We start from the raw sequence: 7998 nt of genomic DNA on the forward strand, positions 1-7998 counted from the left end.
ATCCACAACCAACGATCCATCCGTCTGTTTGTCCATGCGTCCGAACACCCACCAACGCCCAACCATATACATCCACCACCCAACCATATACATCCAACCACCCAACCATATACATCCAACCAATCCACCTAACCCAATCCATCCATCCATCCATCCATCCATCCATCCATCCATCCATCCATCCATCCATCCATCCATCCATCCATCCATCCATCCATCCATCCATCCACCACAGTAGAGCGATTAACATTTTACATATATATAGATATTTCACATACATATCGGCAATACTTAACATTAACAAATTAGGGGCCTATTTGACTTTTGTGGCTTCACTGTATCTCTGCGGTCTCTGTTTCTTAGGATAAAAAAATAATAATCAAAGATTAATCATTGGGGTTCAAACATTTCTGTTCTTGAAATAATTACATGTGTCTGAAGTAACAAATTTAATCCCTTGGAGGAAACTAAATGAATAAAAGCGATCAGTACAACGATTCATGTCAATATATAAAGAACTAAAAGAGATCTTTAATCAATGGGTAATTTCCACATTTTCATGTCCCGTGGACTATGGTGTCAAATGCAATCAAAAGTGTCAAAACCTGAGTATGTGTGTGCGTGTGTCTGTGCACATTTATTTTATCTTGGCACTCAATATCCACACTGCACTGAAGAACAAACAGAACCAACCACTGTGGTGAGAATCCAATTTTCAACACCCAGTAGGTGATACTGTGTGCCTTATGGCAACTTCCACTATGCCCATTCTATTTACATCATTTCAATTAAAACAATACTTTTATTATTTCTCGAACAAATATGATGTTATTAACTATGATACTTTACAGAATTTGGATTGATTAACAAATATTTGTATGTAGAAAGCTTCATTGTTGTACCTCATCCCGATCAGGATGCTTTTTTTTATGATGTCTGAAAGCATAAATAACCAACACATAACCAATAACCGATTGTCGCAACTACACCACAATCTAATATGTGATGCAATACTCTCGTTACTATTTTCCTTAAGATTAGTTTTGTTTTTTGTGTGTGCTTGCTAATGACATTATATCTCTTTGCAATGCCTCGCTGTGGCAGACAGTAGTCCCTCAGTAATTAAGTGCAAATGCTAGAGAGAGAAAGCGAGTGAGCAAGAAAGGAAGAAAAAGAGAACAGAGGAGGCTCAGCTGGTTCCTTGAACATGAAAATAGGTCTAATTAACAGCGTTGACTTCACACATGAGATTGACTCAAAGGGGAGTGAATTTCAGGCAATTACTCATACAGCAGAATATCATTTAAAGACAATTCATTTTGAGACTTCTCCCAATTTAATACCCTTTAGTCCTGGTCTGATTTAAAAGGCAAATAAATGTCCTGTATTTGATAAAGTTTTCAGGCATTTCACATGGTTTGTCTTGGCAGAATATCTTCTCCCGATGTGAAACTTTAGGAATTGTTTAATTTTAAGTTCCAATCTTGTGAGTACATTTAAAGGAAAAAAAAAACCAGTCAACATGAATAATTCAACTGCCTATCTTCCATTAAAATGAAGACATGTTAAGCAATTGGATTTTGCCTAAAAATCTCTCATTCTGCTTATGGTTTAAGATTTCAAGAAAGTTCATTATAAACTCTTCCCAACGGAGTAGGTACTTGATGTCAATGTGTGTGGATTCTGCTTTGTCAGCAAGTTTGTCTGACAAGATAAACACTCTCCACTACCCAAATCCCCTTTTCACAGTGGAGTGTGATAAATGGCTATTCAGCTTCCCATTCTTAAAACATAAAAAAAACAGCCTGCTCAATTCTTTCCTTTTTGTGTTTGCAAGTCGATGAACATTTTTTTCAATCAATTTTCTTCCCCACCACCTCATTTCCTCGCATTTTAACCCTATCTTCCCTGAATGATAAACATCCATATCTCACCTTTCCCCTCTCTTTCTATCACCTCTCCACTTTCTACAGCCCCACTGCCCCACTTCATCCACCAACCAACATTATTCTAGCAGAGGAAACGATGAGGGTTAAAAGGCGACCGCGGCCTAGTCTTCGAGGAATTAAAAGGAAAGAGCTCGGGGAAGCGGGGGATAAAGACAGGGCCTGTTTAAAATTCTGACACCTCTCTGCTATAAAGTAGGATTTCTGAGCCACTTGGGGCACGGGGAGGAGGAAAGAGACTTAAGCAGATGCGGAGGGTAAATGTGAGGCTTTGTTATTTCTGACAAGCACACAGAATGGAAATGTCATTAACTGACTGCAAATATTCAAACTCCATCGCTCACCCTCTGATGGAGATTTTTACCATCTTGTTTTGTCTTTAGGCATAAGCATAGATAATCCACATTGTGCACAGGGAAGAAATTCTTTGTGTCTTATATCAATAATTCAAGCATATACTGTAGGTAGAAAAAGAAAAACAAATGCCTTCCCACATAGAATTATTCATCTCCATGCTTGTTGTAAGTGTGAGTCTTTTACACTTACAGAACTTTTAAATGGGAGCAATGTCTAACATGGTGTAAGAGCAAGGCACTCATGATGAAAATATAAGATTGAAACTGTAATATGTTATTCTGAAATTGTCATTAGAATATTTATTATTTAAAACGCTTTTGAGGGTTTGCGTGGTGCCGTCAGGCTTTCTGTTAAATAATTTCAGCACACTCAAAAAAGATATAAATGATGAGCAGTTAAGCAGTGTTGGGCCTTTTGGATTGATATATTGTTACAAGTAGGCTTATCATATGTTACGATAATCTTTTGCACCAAAGTACAAATTTATTTATATTATAACAACACACAAAGAGTCCATTTTGAGTCCATTCAACTCAAAATTTGGCCCGACTACAATGTCTTATGGTGAATTTCACTGTAATTCAGTATTCATGTATAGCTTTCTTTTATTTTTTCTGTGAGCGGGAGGGGAAACCCATAAAAGTTCTATCATAAGTGAAAGCTCTAGTCAAGTGGCTCAGCCACCCTTGTCCCCCTCAGGGGGCTGCTCTTCGACATGTCGAATTTCCACTGGTTTCCTAAGCTGTCATTACCCCAATTCAGCAAGAGTGACATGTTTTACATGGCTCACCTGTGTTCTGGGTTGGGTCATGTGACGTTGGCTCTTTGACATCAATTTTTCTTAGCAGCAAGTGGGAGTAGAATGTCAAAATGGCTGCTCCCTGTAATAGATAAAACAAGTACATTCATCTCATTTGGTTTTTATTCCACCAATGCAACATTGAATACCCTCTTGGACTAGTGCAGGCAAACAACACACGTTTTAAAAAATATATTTTTACATGATTTCCGCTTTTCACTGAACAAAGATCTGTCTTTTGTATTTCCTAAACTATGTTAACACTTCCGGAAGCCTTGCACTCTACTTTGGGTCTGCTATTCAAGTTCCTGTTTGTATTTATGCCACAAGTATAACTGTCACCATAGTAATTGTCTGAGGAAATAAAATCCATGAAATACAAGCATAAGTCTAATAGAAATACAAACAATAAAGGTAAAAACAAAAAAACATATACTGCACATATAAAGCTACATATGGTGTGAATTTAATAGAACATTGCAAGATCCCCTGCAAAGAGAGTAAAGCAATTGGAAGTAGATACTGTACACACAATAAAGCAGGAACAAAAGAGGCAAGCCGAGCAGATGACAACATTTTCAGCCAACATCTTCAAGGACAAATAGAAGAGTGCTGGCAGCCACAGAGCACCTGAGGGCAGCCAGCAAAATCACTCTCCACCACCGACAACATATATTTGTCATTTAGCCTGTGGCAATTCGGTCCCCCTGAGACATTTGGAATGCCTCATCAAATGATGCCGATGTTCCCTTTCGCTGGCTTTGTGTTGTGCCCAAAAGCTGTAAGGCACATTCATCTTTGGAATAACCCAATCCTGCTTTCACTTCCTCCCCTCGTGGCTATGTTGGGAGGCGTGCTGATGTGGGTTATTTGTCCCCTCGTGCTGAACAGACAGGGCTGCTGTTTCAAGAAATTGGTATTAGGCTTAATATATTTAATTTTGCAGCATATCACCTTTAAAAATCACTAGGCTGGAAATCTAAAGCAATAAAAAATAAAAAATAACTCTACCTCCACATTGTAATCAAACACAATCTGAGACAAATAGAGTAACTGCTGGTTTATTTAAAGTTGTACAGTACTGTACACTCAGCAGTGTGCATGCAGCTCATTACAAAGAATGGAAAGGCAATGAACATCAGTGGCATGCATGGCTTCTTTTATGAGCCTTGCACAGTTAAATTGGTGACATTTGACCTTTAATGGGCTTTGTAAAAGCTCAAATTCTTTTCAACTACTGAATGAGAACTACTAATGAATACTCAACCAGGAGAGAGATAGAGTCTGATAGTCATTGAACTGAGACATCAAAGAAGACAACTAGTAAGGTTCCCAAATAACAAGTACTTCCATGTTTTCACCTTACTTTTAGACGTACGTGTTCACAGTAGAAATATGCCACTGTACTGTTTAATCACAATTGTGTCATAAGGAAAGTAACCTTGCAGGAAATGTACATTATCACAAAAAATCTAAAATATTGGTACTAGACGTGGAAAGACGTATTTGCCATTTTTAAAACACAGCAATCAAAGTTTGCCATTATGATAGTATTCTACATCGTTCCTGAGCCCACATGGCAATATCATTCACACAATGTTGTTGTGCTGCTTGAGATAGGAATATTTTTTCAGGTTCCCTGAAACATTTGATTATAATACAGATCATAGATGATGAAATCTCTAAATGACTTGCAACTGTACATTGAGAAAAGTTCTTAAACCTTTGTAACATTTTCACATGCTGTTGATGGCCCCATCCTTGCTTCTGAACAACTGAGTTAAAAAAGCACTCTGGGATTATGTTTATGACATAATTAAAATTGAATTGCTGCTTGGAGTTAAATATTAAATATATATTACAAGAAGCCCCGTGAGCTCTATCACTGACCATACGCTATTGACTTTTTCATCACTAAAAACCAGAGATTGGGACTATCTCTGACTCATTCACTCCACCATCTGTAAAGTTGCTGATGGGAAACCTTTACTACATGTTTTATACTCTAGCATCACTTCTCATGCCTTAAGTTTCCAGCACAGGTCTGTGGTATTGATCTACAAGCGACCTGATTGGACAGAGCGATTAATGACCTACAATGAAAGAAGTAATTCTCTGAGGTCTATCCCTTGAAATGCCACAAGATTACATCTTCTCCCTCCACCGGAGCTTCATCATCAGTACAGATAATACAGGGGCAGGAGGTTTGAACAAACCATGACCCGCTGTGTCACAAGAGAGTGTTGTAAGTGTAGATCTAAGGTAATTTTTGTAAAGAGCATGGTCTCTCTCGCTCTTTTTGTTATCCATTCATTCCCTCACAGTCTACATCCTGATCTCTGTGTCACCCCTCCTTTTTCTCTTGCTCAACTCCTCAATTATTTTCAGAGTGCCAGGCAAGGCACTGTGGGGGCACAGGGGACCATTTGGACTTAGTACATTAAAGAATTCATGATTTGAAACCACCATAGCCCACCCTGACGACTTTATGATATGACTTTTCAGTGCCTGAAGCTCCTTCCTGTTCCCCCACCCTTTTCCACCAGACTGGCTTTCATTCCCCCCTGACGACTGACATTGATCTATCCTTGAGTCTTTTAGCTCGGGGACCGTAAACTTCTGACTCCTGACCATTAAAAGAAACAGAGCAGCTGATATTTATGAATCTGTCCGTAATGATTCCCTTGTCCGTTTCTTGTGTCATCGTCTGTAAATTGGCCTGTTGATTTCAGGCACAAATAGTCACATACTACATGACAGCAGACATCTGAAAAATAGATGGAATGTCCCAGCGTACAAAAAAAAAAAAATAGTTATCGGAAGATGTGTGGAGGATGCCAATAATTGTCTGCTGTGCTTATTGTCTTTTATTTGTAATTAAATAAATAAACAATCGTAGAGAACCCACAGGTAGCAGACATCCATGAAATACCATCAGCATAATTCAATTACAAAAATGTCCCATACAATTTGGTGTGTGTGTATAGATATAAAAGCAATTGGGAGTTATTCATTCAGTTATTGTTGTAGATTTAATGTTTTGTTTCACTAGATTAGACTGATAGAAGACGACACTTTCAGAAAAAAAAGATCAAATGTTTTACATGTGTTTGATAAGAATGCTCACGGAGAGTCGCTCTTTTACCAGTGATCAACTTTTATTTTTAGGTGGGATTACTGGGTTCAAGAGGTGGACCCAAGCTGGGTCCGGGAGTGATTCAATGCAAGAAGCGACAGCAAATATTGTGGAGGCATTGGTGGAGAACAAAATATCAAACAGTGAGACACTCCAAAACACATAGGTTCACACTATTGGGTTAGTAGACATACGTACCACTGTGAGAGCCCGAACCATCTACGTGCAGGTCTGACTGGCTGTTACAGCCAATTGATTGCAGATAACTTGCAGGTATGGACGTCCAGAAAAGAGCCCCACCCACCATGAAACAAAACAGCAACCCACAAGCACAGGAACCAAATAGGAACTCGGCCCGCTAAAATAAAGTTAATGTATGAACACCATATTCATGTCAGATATAGAATAAGGATCTTCAACGCCCTTTAGAAACTTTAATATTAAAAAGCCATACATAAATCCATTGGGAAAAAAACCCTCCCACCAATGCAAAAACATTTAGACCACCAATGTGTCTACAATTTTTCACATCTTACTTCTGAGTTCTGCAGCAATGTGAATGAGAATGCTAAGCAGTGAATGGCCCTCAGCTGCTTCGTGAGTGCGTGCCAGATGGTCTCCTATCGCTGAATCAGCAAATATGAAGTACTTTTTTGTTTAAGTGTGGTTGTGCCATCGTTACTCTAAAATATTTCAACAATCTACAATATAACAATCATATGATGAGATAAGATGATATGATCGTTGTTTACCTATAATTTGTTTCACAATAAAAAGAGGAGGAAAAGGTCTTTTCATGAGTTAAGCGAATATAGCAGTGATTATGTATCACAATGTTTTTTTTGTATTTATTAATGTGACTTGCTATAAGCCGCAAAAAAAAAAAAATCAGCTCTGTGTATTTTCAGTCAGTAGTTTCTAAAATGGTGTGATCATGAGGCAGGCAACATGCTACATCTGTGCCAACTGCAGGAGTCTGTGCTTCTCAAGAGATGACATCATCCGTTTTCTACACTCACTTAACCAGCAAGTGTACATCATTTGTGCCGCAGTGGAGGAGAGAGGGGACCTGCCTTGCTCAAGTGCAACTGTTTACCGGCGTCAAACCTGAGACTTCACACAACACATTATTAGAAAGTAAATAATTGACATCATTGGTGTCTTGATAGCTTCAAAAATAGTGACAAACCTACACTTTCTGCTGGATTGGTAAATATATACAGCATTCTATTCCCGCAACTTTTATAGTTACCGAAGTCAAGATATTTGTAGTGCCAACGGCATATAAATGCTAGAGGGATAAAAGCATTAACGCAGTCAGTCATTCAGCACTTACCTTTCTATTCAAGCCCTATGGGGCATCTAATTTAAATGCCTTTTTTCAGGAATGCTGCATATTAATGAGTAGGTTTGGATGCAAGCAGTCTTTGCTATACAATAGTGATATAGGGACATCTTCTGGCCAAACTGGGTACTTTCCTTTCTATTAAATCCCCATCCATAAAGATTGGCTGCAGGTTTGAGACATCTGGTTGCAAATAACATTGCTCCAGGGAGTCTTTGTCAACTGTCCAGCTTGCTGTTTCTACTTTGCTGTGACATTGTGAAGGGAAAGACATTGCTTGTGAAAAACATGACCCGCAATTCAGTGCTTAGTCAAATACCGCAAGCCCTCGCGTGTCTCAAATGTAAGGGACATTCTTTCCTGCCTTGGCTGTAACAACTCATTCAAAACAAGCTGTCCTCAATGTGGGCGGCAT

At 38.7% G+C, this 7998-nt stretch overlaps 1 long non-coding RNA gene across 4 annotated transcripts in view; it reads right to left on the reverse strand.

Annotated features, from left to right (window-relative positions):
- The window catches only part of LOC147052157 (uncharacterized), a 67757-nt gene extending 61175 nt beyond the window's left edge, over window positions 1-6582 (reverse strand). For all 4 annotated transcript variants that reach the window (XR_015066950.1, XR_015066947.1, XR_015066949.1 and 1 more), the window contains exons 1-2: window positions 6437-6582; window positions 3094-3184 (exon numbers count right to left, since the gene is read on the reverse strand). This is a non-coding gene — a long non-coding RNA (uncharacterized LOC147052157). The remainder of the gene's footprint in view (window positions 1-3093; window positions 3185-6436) is intronic.
- Window positions 6583-7998: the final 1416 nt, after the last annotated feature.

The sequence above is a fragment of the Syngnathus leptorhynchus genome, chromosome 8 (genome assembly GCF_054491065.1).
Source record: "Syngnathus leptorhynchus isolate UIUO chromosome 8, UIUO_Slep, whole genome shotgun sequence".
NCBI lineage: Eukaryota > Metazoa > Chordata > Actinopteri > Syngnathiformes > Syngnathidae > Syngnathus > Syngnathus leptorhynchus.